The 13,344-nt window shown below is 42.1% G+C and overlaps 1 protein-coding gene across 1 annotated transcript in view; it reads right to left on the bottom strand.

Moving 5' to 3' along the window:
• Positions 1 to 13,344, bottom strand: part of LOC149985256 (uncharacterized) — a 536,389-nt gene that overhangs the window by 456,186 nt on the left and 66,859 nt on the right. The window contains exon 2 of the mRNA XM_090209390.1: positions 127 to 201. The gene's annotated coding sequence lies outside the window, so the exon portion shown is untranslated. The remainder of the gene's footprint in view (positions 1 to 126; positions 202 to 13,344) is intronic.

Genomic DNA, 13,344 nt, shown 5'->3' with positions numbered 1-13,344 from the left:
AAACATACGTTTAGGGGGGAGGAATGTGTGTGTGTGTGTGTGGGGGGGGGGGGGGGGTCCATGAGATGTTCTTTGGATATACAACACACCCATAAGCACAGGACACATTTGGACATAAACACACACCTATCTGTCTTAGGTAGCACTGGTTGTCTTCTCTCTGGTCCTGCTCCACGCTGGCTGGCTGCTGTCCACACCTTCCTAACAGGGACAAGAGCAGACACACACACATCAGTCAGTCATCAGTAACTCACATTAAAAACACTCAGTGTGTATTGAGTGTGTTTCACTGCCTCACTGCAATGAACTGAGCGCTCCCTTTGAGAGCTTGTTTTGATACAGTATCTGAGGCGGAGAGAAAGAATGAGAGAGAAAGAGCGCAAGAGAGAGCAAGAAAGAGAGCTAGAGAAAGAGAGAACACGAGAGAGAAAGAGAGTGAGAGAGAAGGAGAGAGGAGCAGCTGTGGGCCCCACCAGGCCATCTGGACGGCCCCCAAATACTAGGGCTGACCCCATTTAGTCGACTGGTCGATTGTTTGGTCGATAGGCTGTTGGTCGACCAAGATTTCTTTAGTCAGTGATTAGGGGATTTATAGATTTACGGTAATGATTAAAGAATTCCACCCTGAAACATAACTATTAGTGATTATTAGTTTATGTAGCATGTATAATGAATAATTAAAGTACTAAACGTAAGTCCAATAAGGTTCAGTAGAGACATGTGAGGGAGAGAAATGTGTGTGAGTGTCTAAGAAAATACAGAGAATAATTCAACTGTGTATGACCTGACCTGGCTAGAACTCTGAGAAACTTACGATAGGACAGGGAGTCCTTTTCAAGGTTCCTCTAATCTCGGGGGAATGGAACTGCCGGCTTGGTAGTGATAAACAGTGGATACAACTCACCTACTGTTTGTGTGTATGTATGTGCGTAGGATATCTACTGTTTGTGTGTAGGTATGTGCGCAAGTAGGGAGTGAGTTATAAAATGGATGTCTTTGTATTATGGACTTTAGAACGTTCTCGTGAATAAACTGTACAAACCGAGTCTTTGCCTAATTATTACTAAACCCAGGGTCTTACAAACCTCGGGGATTGGTCAAAGCTTATTGATTGTTAGTTATTATCATTGGGATTGAAAATTCTCGTGACAGTCGAGCAGCAGCAAAAAAAGAAAACATTCTTGGTGTATAAGACACCTGTCTGATTCATACTTGTCTGATTCGCGCCTGTCTGAGTGGACTAATTAATTGTGTACGCCGTGGGGATATCACAGTCCATCACTCTAAGGGATGTGCTACTGAAATGCTGCAACACTAATAAAAATGTATATTATTTTATAACAAACGCGGTTTCTCCTACATTTGATAGCGGTTGCTGTCCGCGGTTCTGAAACATCAGTGAGCTGTTGAATTGGGGCCTTTTCCTAGACCATATTACTATGTGCATAATAGAAAAGTTAACCATAATATTTGTGTTGAGTTAGGAGACGAGAAAACAGCCCTTGCCTTAATTGTCTAAGAAAAGAGAGAAACCCCAATTTAATTAGGTCTGTAATCAATAGCCTAACTGTTAAATGTGCCTGGCTTAATCAATCATCCATTTAGTATATCTACAGAAATAAGACAGATCTTGCTTCTGTTGCCTGTTTGAGTGTTTGTTTAATAGCCTACTGATTCTGTGAGAACCAAGCCTCACGCAACACAACACTTGCTGCAGAAAATGCTTGATAAAGCAATCAAGAAAAGAGTTTGAGAAGGGTCTTGTATCAATTTTCAAATAAGTATTATTATTTTTGCTAATGTAGGCAACGTTAGCTAGCACTAATCGGTTGTACAGTGGCTTGCGAAAGTATTCACCCCCTTGGCATTTTTCCTATTTTGTTGCCTTACAACCTGGAATTAAAATTGATTTAGGGGGGGTTGTATCATTTGATTTACACAACATGCCTAGCACTTTGAAGACGCAAAATATTTTTTATTGTGAAACAAACAAGAAATAAGACAAAAAAACTGAAAACTTGAGCATGCATAACTATTCGCCCCCCCCAAAGTCAATACTTTGTAGAACCACCTTTTGCAGCAATTACAGCTGCAAGTCTCTTGGGGTATGTCTCTATAAACTTGGCACATCTAGCCACTGGGATTTTTGCCCATTCTTCAAGGCAAAACTGCTCCAGCTCCTTCAAGTTGGATGGGTTCCGCTGGTGTACAGCAATCTTTAAGTCATACCACAGATTCTCAATTGGATTGAGGTCTGGGCTTTGACTAGTCCATTCCAAGACGTTTAAATGTTTCCCCTTAAATCACTCGAGTGTTGCTTTAGCAGTATGCTTAGGGTAATTGTCCTGCTGGAAGTTGAACCTCCGTCCCAGTCTCAAATCTCTGGAAGACTGAAACAGGTTTCCCTCAAGAATTTCCCTGTATTTAGCACCATCCATCATTCTTCAATTCTGACCAGTTTCCCAGTCCCTGCCTATGAAAAACATCCCCACAGCAAGATGCTGTCACCACCATGTTTCACTGTGTGGATGCTGTCCTCAGGGTGATGTGAGGTGTTGGGTTTGCGCCAGACATAGAGTTTTCCTTGATGGACAAAAATTAAAATTGTAGTTTCATCTGACCAGAGTACCTTCTTCCTTATGTTTGGGGAGTCTCCCACAAGCCTTTTGGTGAACACCAATTTTTTTCTTTAAGCAATGGCTTTTTCTGGTCACTCTTCCGTAAAGCCCAGCTCTGTGGAGTGTATGGCTTGAGTTTGAGTTTATTTTTTTTTTACAGGGACAGTGCACATTAATCAACGTTTCAGTAAGAGTGAAGGTTTAAGCCAGCTGCCTAATTTTCAACCGCAGTCCCTGTGCAGGTTATTAAAAACAATTACAATATAGACAATAGCAACATAGGACAAGCAAGACATATCATACAGACAGAGCAACCTAGGACAAGCAAGACATAGCATACAGACAGAGCATCATAGGACAAGCAAGACGTAGCATACAGACAGAGAAACATAGAACAAAAAGCAGCAAGACAAAATTCATAAAAGCAACAAAGTGTTTCCACACCTCACAAGTTATACACAACAGACATGGAAAGTGGCAACACACAGCTAGGGACCATGTTCACAAATCTGATTGACCTTTAGCCATGTCTTCAAGCATTTTGTGAAAGTGTGATATGTGGTGCAGTTATGTGTGTCTGATGGCAGTGTATTCCAGACATGGGAAGCTCTCACAGAGAAAACGGATTTACTAAAGGTGCTTTTCCTTAAGGGAACTACACAGTCACCTCTCATGGCAGACCTTGTGGATCTGCTGCCATATGTTTGGGTTTTCTGTTTAACAAAAATACTGAGTGGAGGGGGAGCCAGGCCATTTAGGATCATGAATACAAGACATGCGTCGGTGTATTGCACAAGACTTTCCCAACTCAGGAGCTCATGCTTTCTGAGGATGTAACAGTGATGATGGCTATTGGGCTTCCTATCATGCACTTTGAAAGCCTGTTTGTAGACAGACTGAATAGGTCTTAATGTTGTACAGCAAGCTTGGGCCCAACTAGTCAAGCAGTATGTTAAGTGGGGGAGTATCATAGATTTGAAGTACAGTTTTGCTACATCTGTAGTCAAACAATTTCATATAAATTGGAAATTAGCTAGGTTGAATTTGATTATTTGAATTACCTTTTTTCACATGCTTTTTAAAAGAGAGGTTGGAATCAAGTATGATGCCAAGGTACTTAAAATCAGATACCACCTGGATTTCTCCCCTGACACATAGACATCTGGCTCAGTAGCATCTGTTGCCCTCTTTGTGAAGAACATGCAAACAGTTTTTTCACATTGAGATGCAAACACAAGTCACTGAGCCACTTTGTAACCTGGACCATTACAGTAGTGAGTTCTTGTGCAGCTTGTTGTTTGCTCTTTGCATGCACATATATCACTGTATCATCTGCATTCATTTGAACTTCAGACCCAGTACAGACAGAAGGCAGATCATTAATGTACAGGCTGAACAGGAGGGGCCCCAGTATTGACCCTTGGGGCACACCTACATCATAGCTAAGAGTGGGCGACAGCTCATTGCTCACTCTGACACACTGAGTTCTGCCTTGAAGGTATGATTTCATCCATTTCAAGGCATCAGGGGAAAAGTTGAACTTGGACAATTTTGTGATGAGAATCTCATGGTTAACCATATCAAAAGCCTTCCTTGGGTCCAGAAACACAGCCCCAACAACGCCCCTTTGTCCATCTTGGACTTCACATTTTCCAGAAGAAAGCAGTTGGCCGTTTCTGTGGAGTGCTTTGCTCTGAAGCCAAACTGCATGGAGTGTAATGTGAAGGGGCTATTGTTGAGGTGGGCAATCAGTTGTTCTGCTACACACTTTTCAACAACCTTTGACACCATAGGTAGTGTACTAATGGGCCTGTAGTTACTCACGTCAGCAGGGTCGCCTGATTTAAAGATGGCCGTTGTTATGGCCGACTTCCATACCCTTGGAAACACCCCGAGACTAATAGATCTGTTGGTGACCTTAGTAATGGGTCCAATGAGTGACTCTTTGTAGTTTTTAAGAAAGGTAGAGTCCATCCCAAACACATCTTTGGCTTTAGAGTTCTTTAGTGAGCTAATCACCTTGTTCAACTTTGACTCAGAAACCTCCCTTATGATGAAGACAGGTTGAGCATCATTTACTAGCACTGAGCCCAAGAAACAAGTGGAGGGGTTCTGTGTCAGTACCCTGACAGAGTCAATAAAGTAGGAATTGAAGGCTATTGCTATTTCGACTGCATCCCGTGTTAGATTGTTATTCACCATGATTTCTAGTCTTTTTGCAGTGTTACTATGGTCTTTCCCTGTTAACTTTTTTAGATTCTCCCAGATCAGTTTAGAATTTCCCTTTGCTTCACCAATTATTTTAATAAAAAAAGTTTGCCTTGGCCTGTCTGATTTCTTTCATCACCTTATTTCTCAACATGGTAAACCTATGTCTGTCATGCTCTAATTTGGATCTTAGGGCTATTTTTTGAGCATAATCTTGTTCTTTCATCAATTTCCAGATTTCTCCATTTAGCCAAGGAAGAGTGCTCTTTTGGCCAGGTTTGGATTTGATTTTCTTTAGGAAGCCATTTATTGTTGTCTGGATTGTGGATAGAAAAACCTGACTATCAGCTTCCACGTCTGTATAGGACAAGAGATCAGTCCAGTTAATTCCCTTAATTGCGTTTTCAAAATAGCTGAATTCACTCTTAGGTGTTCTTAGTTGATCCGGCTTTCTAACAGAAGAGGTTAAACCTGCTCTTAGACAGCTTTCTGGCTATAAGTGTCAGATTATGATCAGATAGCCCAGTAACCATATTGAATTATTTAGTCACTCTCTCTGGTTTATTACTGAACACCAAATCAATCTGTTTTAGAGCAACAAGTCACCCTGGTTGGCCCTTTAACTAGCTGTGTAAGGTCAAAGATATTAGTGATCCGTTTGTGGGTTTTCCTACAAAACTTGTCTTCATAATTAATGTTAAAATCTCCCATTAAGATGACCTCTTTCCCAAAGTCACATTCCCTAAGCATGTTATTAAACTGATCAAAAAACCCACTTTTGATAGAAGGTGGCCTATACATTCCAATAAGGGTAAAATACATTTGGGGAGACAGTGTAACGTTCAGGCCGATACATTCTAGTTCATTATCACGACCACTCAATTTGTTTACATCGGATATGTTTACATCGGATGGGGCCACAGTGTCTCCTGACCCCTCCTGTCTCAGCCTCCAGTATTTATGCTGCAGTAGTTTGTGTCGGGGGACTAGGGTTAGTTTGTTATATCTGGAGTACTTCTCCTGTCCTATTCGGTGTCCTGTGTGAATCTATGTGTGCGTTCTCTAATTCTCTCCTTCTCTCTTTCTTTCTCTCTCTCGGAGGACCTGAGCCCTAGGTCCATGCCCCAGGGCTACTTGACATGATGACTGCTTGCTGTCCCCAGTCCACCTGGCCGTGCTGCTGCTCCAGTTTCAACTGACCTGAGCCCTAGGACCATGCCTCAGGACTACCTGACATCATGACTCCTTGCTGTCCCCAGTCCACCTGACCGTGCTGCTGCTCCAGTTTCAACTGTTCTGCCTTATTATTATTCGACCATGCTGGTCATTTATGAACATTTGAACATCTTGGCCATGTTCTGTTATTATCTCCACCCGGCACAGCCAGAAGAGGACTGGCCACCCCACATAGCCTGGTTCCTCTCTAGGTTTCTTCTTAGGTTTTGGCCTTTCTAGGGAGTTTTTCCTAGCCACAATGCTTCTACACCTGCATTGCTTACTGTTTGGGGTTTTAGGCTGGGTTTCTGTACAGCACTTTGAGATATCAGCTGATGTACGAAGGGCTATATAAATACATTTGATTTGATTTGATATGTTCTTTGATGTAAATAATCATACCCCCTCCTCTTCCTTCAATCCTGTCTCTCCTGAAAACATTGTAGCCAGGCACAATCACAGCAGCATATGGAGAGGGTTTATGGAGCCATGTCTCTGAGAGACAGAGGAAGTCAAGGTTGGAGTCTGTGAGTAGATGTTGAATTTGATCACTTTTTGGAATGACACTACACATGTTCAAGTGCCCCCCTAGTAGTCCCTTGGGCTTAGCTCGTGGGTCCCAGATGACTCAAGAGTGATCGACACATTGAAAAAAAGTGACATTTTTTGTGTTTTCTGATGGCTGGGTTTAGGCCGTTTTGTTTAGTTTTGATTAGGGGCAGTTCGGCAGCGCAATTAACAATCCTTCCCGCCTGCACTGGATGCGGAGAACTAATTAAAACAGCTTGCGTACCAGAAGCAGAGTCAGGGATCGCATATAGCGACTTGGGTATGTTTGAAGAGTCAAAGTCCATCCTGGAGCCGGGTGAGTCGAGAGAAACCATGGGACCATGGCACTCACCCACTTCCACAGCGGCGACGACCAGTGGACGAGGCCATCCACCGCTTTCCACTCCGGTGCGTATCGCTGGCTCGGTGATGTTGGGCCCAGGATTAAGTTGCACATCCCTGGAGAGTAGAAGGGTAGTGAACAGGTAGTTTAACACGTTCCGATAAATGTTGGACTGTTACGCCTAAGCGGTTCAATGGAATAGGGAGCGAGGTAGACTTGGCCATTATTCAGAACATTATGGTACGCTGTGTACTGTCCGCTCCCGTGGAACGGTGAACCAATGTGTTTGGTGTTGATATTCTCCGGCAGTAGATTTGTGTCATCCCAGCAAGGACGCACTCAGTAGAGCAGCTACATAACTGATAATCATGGCAGAGTACTGGAGATAAAACACATATTTGCTGGGGTCGGCGTGCACCTGATGGTTTAGATAAAATTCCAGCATTCGAATGAGAAACGGCACCTGCCGCACCACCCTGTCTTCCGTCCGCCATCTTGTAATTGTCAATAATTAAGGTGGTTCTATGGACAGATGCTCCACAGCGGAGATTGGAGTTTTGCAGATCCTTCAGCGTTATCTTTGGTCTCTTTCTTGCCTCTATTATTAATGCCCTCTTTGCCTGGTCCGTGAGATTTGGTGGGCGGCCCTCTCTTGGCAGGTTTATTGTGATGCCATATTCTTAAAAATGTTTAATAATGGATTTAATGGTGCATCATGGGGTGTTCAAAGTTTTTGATATTTTTTTATTAACCAACCCTTATCTGTACTTCTCCACAACTTTGTCCCTGACCTGTTTGGAGAGCTCCTTGGTCTTCATGGTGCCGCTTGATTGGTGGTACCCCTTCATTAGTGGTGTTGCAGACTCTGGGGCCTTTCAGAACAGGTGTAGATATACTCAGATCATGTGACACTTAAGATTACACACAGGTGGACTTTATTTAACTAATTATGTGACTTCTGAAGGTAATTGGTTGCATCAGGTCTTATTTAGGGGCTTCATAGCAAAGGGGGTGAATACATATGCACGCACCACTTTTCCGTAAAAAAAAAATGAAATTCTTTGAAACAAGTTATTTTTTCCATTTCACTTCATCAATTTGGACTATTTTGTGTATGTCCATTACATTAAATCCAAATAAAAATCGATTTCAATTACAGGTTGTAATGCAACAAAATAGGAAAAACGCCAAGGTGGATGAATACTTTTGCAAGGCACTGAACCTGCGCAAAACACTGGGATTTTTCATCCAATAGCTTGTTCTCCATCTTATTTTTAAATAGTGAGCCAACATGTTTTCAGCACTTATTTCCATGAATGATCAAAAAAAAAATCACAAGCTCTCTTCTGTCTCTGCAACAGACATTTAGTGAGCAATATGTTTGGAACATCAAATTGCAATAAAATCACAGTATAGAATCTCAATACATATAGAACCGTGAGAATGGTGAGAATCACAACACGTCGTACAAGCACTTAAGTATCGTGATAATATCGTGTCGTGAGGTCCCTCGCAAAAATCGCACCAAGATTGTGCAAGACAGTACAGAGTCCTAAACTGAAAAAAACACCCCAAGTACAAAACAATATTAACCACCAGCCTACAGAATTGGGTGACATTTCTGTCACTGCCAGTGTAAATTCCTACTTAGTCAGCAGGCAGGGAGTGACCATCTTTTAATTTATTCACTAACTGACTTCACAATCATCCAATACCCAGCAGAGCAGTAAAAAAACACATGATATCAGATGCCATCACTTTAAAGCTGGCCATAAACAACAGATTTACAAAATAAAAGAGAGATACCTTTGTATAGTGAATTCAGCTATTTGAGCCTCAACTGTTGCTGACAGGTGCATAAAATCAAGCACACAGCCATGCAATCTCCATAAACAAACATTTGCATTAGAATGGCTTTACTAAAGAGCTCAATGACTTTGAAAGTGGCATTGTCATAAGATGCCACCTTCCCAACAAGTTAGTTTGTCAAATTTCTGCCCTGCTAGAGCTGCCCCGGTCAACTATAATTTCTGTTATTGTGAAGTCGAAAAGTGTTCATCTGGAGCTTCATGAAATGGGTTTCCATGGCCGAGCAGCCTCCATATGAAATGCCAAGTGTCGGCTGGAGTGGTGTAAAGCTCGCCGCCATTGGATTCTGGAGCAGTGGAAACACGTTTTCTGGAGTGATGAATCATGCTTCCTGGGTTTGGCGGATGCCAGGTGAACGCTACCTGCCTGAGTGCATAGTGCCAACTGTAAAGGTGGAATTATGGTCTGGGGCTGTTTTTCATGGTCTGGGGCTGTTTTTCTGGTTATGACCCCTTAGTTCCAGTGAAGGGAAATTTTAACGCTACAGCATAAAGTGACATTCTAGACAATTCTGTGCTTCCAAAATGTTGCAACATTTTCCAGTTTCAGCATGACAATGCCCCTGTCAACAAAGCAAGGTACATACAGAAATGGGTTGTTGAGATCAGTATGGAAGAACTTGACTGGCCTGCACAGAACCCTGACCTCAACCCCATCAAACATATATGGGATGAATTGGAACGCCGACTGCGAACCAGGCCTAATCGCCCAAGATCAGTGCCCAACCTCACTAACGCTCGTGGCTGAATGGAAACAAGACCCCGCAGCAATATTCCAACATCTAGTGGAAAGCCTTCCCAGAAGAGTGGCTGTTATTGTAGTAAAGGGGGGACACACTCCATATTAATGCCCATTTTGGAATGTGATGTTCAACGAGCAGGTGTCCACATACTTTTTGTCATGTAGTGTATATCATTAATGACCGAGAGTTTGGCAAGGTGAGAACTGAGAGAGTTACAAGTGAATGCCCATATGTGACTGACCGGCTTGATTCAGTCTTATATAGCAACATTTGAAAAAATAAATAAAATAGAGACTATATCATACATTACAGTTGAGGAACAATGGGAAAGTAATTCTGCTTTGAAAGTTGATAAACTTTTGAGAAAATGGCCCTTGAATGTTTTGGTACACCTACTGGAGAGCTCTTCTTTGTGTACACCCATTCAGTATCGTTCCCACCCTCTTATGCCTTAGCCTGATTGTCATAATGTCTATAATACTGTAGTCTATTATTGCAAAAGTGTTTTCTAATGATCAATCAGCCTTTTAAAATTATAAAGTTGAATTAGCTAACACAATGTGTCATTGGAACACAGGAGTGATGTTTACTGATAATGGGCCTCTGTACACCTATGTAGATATTCCATCAAAAATCAGCCGTTTCCAGCTACAAGAGTAATTTACAACATTAACAATGCCTACATTGTATTTCTGATCAATTTGATGTTATTTTAATGGACAAAAAAGGTGCTTTTCTTTCAAAAACAAGGACATTTCTAAGTGACCCCAAACTTTTGAACGATAGTGTATCTTTCTTTTGAAGACAAACCCACCACTGGTGTGCGTGGCCAAAGAGCTCTATTTTCATATCATCTGACCAGAGCACGGGTTCCAGTCCAAGTGCTAATGCCGTATAGCAAACTCCAGGCATTAGATTTGTTGGATGACATTAAAATAGAGCTCTTTGGCCACACATACCAGTGATGGGTTTTGCGTTGAAATAAATATGAATACGCAGATTACAAACCCATTCCTACTGTAACAAATGGTGGTGGATCTTTGATGTTATGGAGCTATTTTGCTTCCATATTTGACCTTTGTTAAGGTCAAGGCATCATGAACTTTACCCAGTACCAGGACAGTTGAGCCAAAACCCTGGTTGCCTCTGCCAGGAGTATTAAACTTGGCTACAAATGGATCTTTTTGCAAAACAAGAGGGCAGTCCGAAGGATATCGAGGATCTGGAAAGATTATGTATGGAGGAGTGGTCTAAGATACTTCCCAATGTGTTCTCCAATCACATAAAACATTTTAGAAAAAAATCTCAGTGCAGTTATCCTCGCCAGGTGTGGTATTGAAAGGTATTGAAAACAGGGGTGTCAATACTTTTGAGCCCTACCCTTTTGAGAGAAAAAAAAACTTGATAAACAAAGTCTTTCTCTGAGCAATTGTATTAATATAAAATAATATAATTTCCGATTTTATAGCTCAGTATTTGAATTATTTATTTTATACAGTCATTTTTGCTCATCTTTATCAAGGTTGTCAATAATTTCAGACCCCATTGTATTTCTGTTTTCACTTTCCCCATAATGTCTATGATTGCCTTTGTAGGGGAGGGATCTGTGACGGTGTACATCCGCGATGCACAAATAATTGAAATGAGAATGGGACATAAATGCCGTGGGAAAACAAAAAAGTGGGGCTCGGTATAATGCAGTCAACATGTTCCGCTGTTCACGGGGGGTACTGTTTGGGGTCTGTTGACAGCAGCATCTATGTGTGCCAACAGTCAAGCCTGATCAACGAGAAGCACACGGTTCTGATGGCTAACAGGTGGAAGGAACACACAGAGAGGAGATGGTGAACTCGACTCTACTATAGAATCTCTGCTCTCTAGGCTGCCATGTTGTACAGTTCTGCTTCTCTACTGTTGCTCACATCTGATTGTCATAATGTCTATAATACCGTAGTCTGTTATGACAGCCTTAAAATTAAAATGTTGTCCAGCAGCCAGCGCACATGCGAGATTTGGTTCTGTGTGCTGAGATAAGTTATATTGTAGATGGATCATAATTTGTGTTGTAAAGGGACCCGTACTGACACTTTATTTCAGGACCATCTCCATGTTTTTGTGTGTATTGAACCGCAAACACCACAGTATGACAGCCATCACAAAAGCTATTAGACATGTGTGTTTATGTGGTAGGCAGTGTTTGCATTGCCACATCCATCACTGAGCTGTGCTCAATTGTTTGTGAAGACCAACACTAAGAAGAAGGGCTCACTCCCAAATATTTTTTCCCCATTGGATATGGGATTCCATGGCTCTTTTCTCTAACCTCTAGGCAACCTGGCACCCCATCCTCCCATCTGCACCCACTACTACCCTATACCATCCTCCTCAAACAAGACAAGAAAAAAAATCTATCACCAATACCACATGATGCACATACAGTATGAACTTTGTTCTGCAAAAGATCTGAGGCGTGTTATCTGGTTACGGTTTCATTCGCATGCAGCAGATGGGCTTGGCTCGGCTGGAAGAGGAGTGAGTGATGGGGTCCCACAGGGAACAGTGTGGTGTCTCCTAGGGGTCAGTGGCCTGCTGCAGACTATAAGCCACCCTCTGATCAAACGCTTGCAAGGAGAGGGTTCTGTAACAAGCAGACCAGGCAGCAGGCAGCTGACATGGCTTAACATCAGATTTAACACAGATGACAGGACAGATGACAGGATCATGATCACATCAGATCCACAGTCGCTGCCAAATAGTAGGTAACTGAAACTCTATCAATACACCGGCGAGACTTTTTGCACCGTAGAAAAGTATTTGCACCGACTACCCACACATCCAATGGTTACACTACACACACATGCACTGAGAGCTCAAACACACACACACAATGCTGCTGTTCTAATATATACTATTGATTCCACTACCAACTTTATATTTGTAAACAATGTAAATACAGTCCATTATTTCCATGCATACTACCTACTTCTACTACTTATTTTTGACTTGACTCTTCTCATTGTTATTATTGATTAATGTACTGCATTGTTGCGGGAGCTAACACGAGAATTTTACTGCACCTTTTATACCGGCTGTAAACTGTGTATGTGACGTATACATTTGATTTGACTTGTTTCTTATCAAGCAGTGAAGAAAGATCATAGTCCGATGTCATGTATATCAGGGGAGGCTGACGAGGGGACGACGGCTCATAATAAAGGCTGGAATGGAGTCAATGGAATGGTATCAAACATGTGGTTTCCATGTGGCTGATACCATTCCATTGACTCCATTCCTGGCATTACTATGAGCCGTCCTCCACTCAGCAGCCTCCACTTATGTATATTGCACCCTGAAAACCCACGGTTGTCCATTGAGAGGGAAATGTAGAGAACCCTACACTTTCATGGTCTTTTCGCACCCAAGAAACCAAACGCAATCTTTTCTGGGAGATGGAGGGGATTGTTCATACACTTGTCTCCGCTGTTTGGCAGCATAATTGCAGAGCAATGCTATCTGGGAAGGAAAACTGACATTTATTGAAAGAAAACTTTGGCGCTTGCTGCAAACAAAAATGTATGTGATATTCTCAAGGTTAAAAATGTAACCTCGTGAACTAGTAAAACAGAAAACAGGGCCAACAAGTGTTCTGGTTCTAAATTGGGGAGGGGAAGAAAAAAACAGACACAAAAATGATTACTAAAAGTGGTGATTCTGGAAGCAATCCCTCTTTGAGCCGCTCCTAATGTTAACAGCAAACCACTCCCCCTCTTCCGAATGTGAAAAAACACAAACACCTTATC

The sequence above is a fragment of the Oncorhynchus mykiss genome, chromosome 2, assembly GCF_057628025.1.
Source record: "Oncorhynchus mykiss isolate SJ-2025 chromosome 2, ASM5762802v1, whole genome shotgun sequence".
In the NCBI taxonomy this organism is placed as follows: domain Eukaryota; kingdom Metazoa; phylum Chordata; class Actinopteri; order Salmoniformes; family Salmonidae; genus Oncorhynchus; species Oncorhynchus mykiss.
Note: the sequence above shows the minus strand (reverse complement) of the source record. Positions and strands in the feature narration are given on the sequence as shown.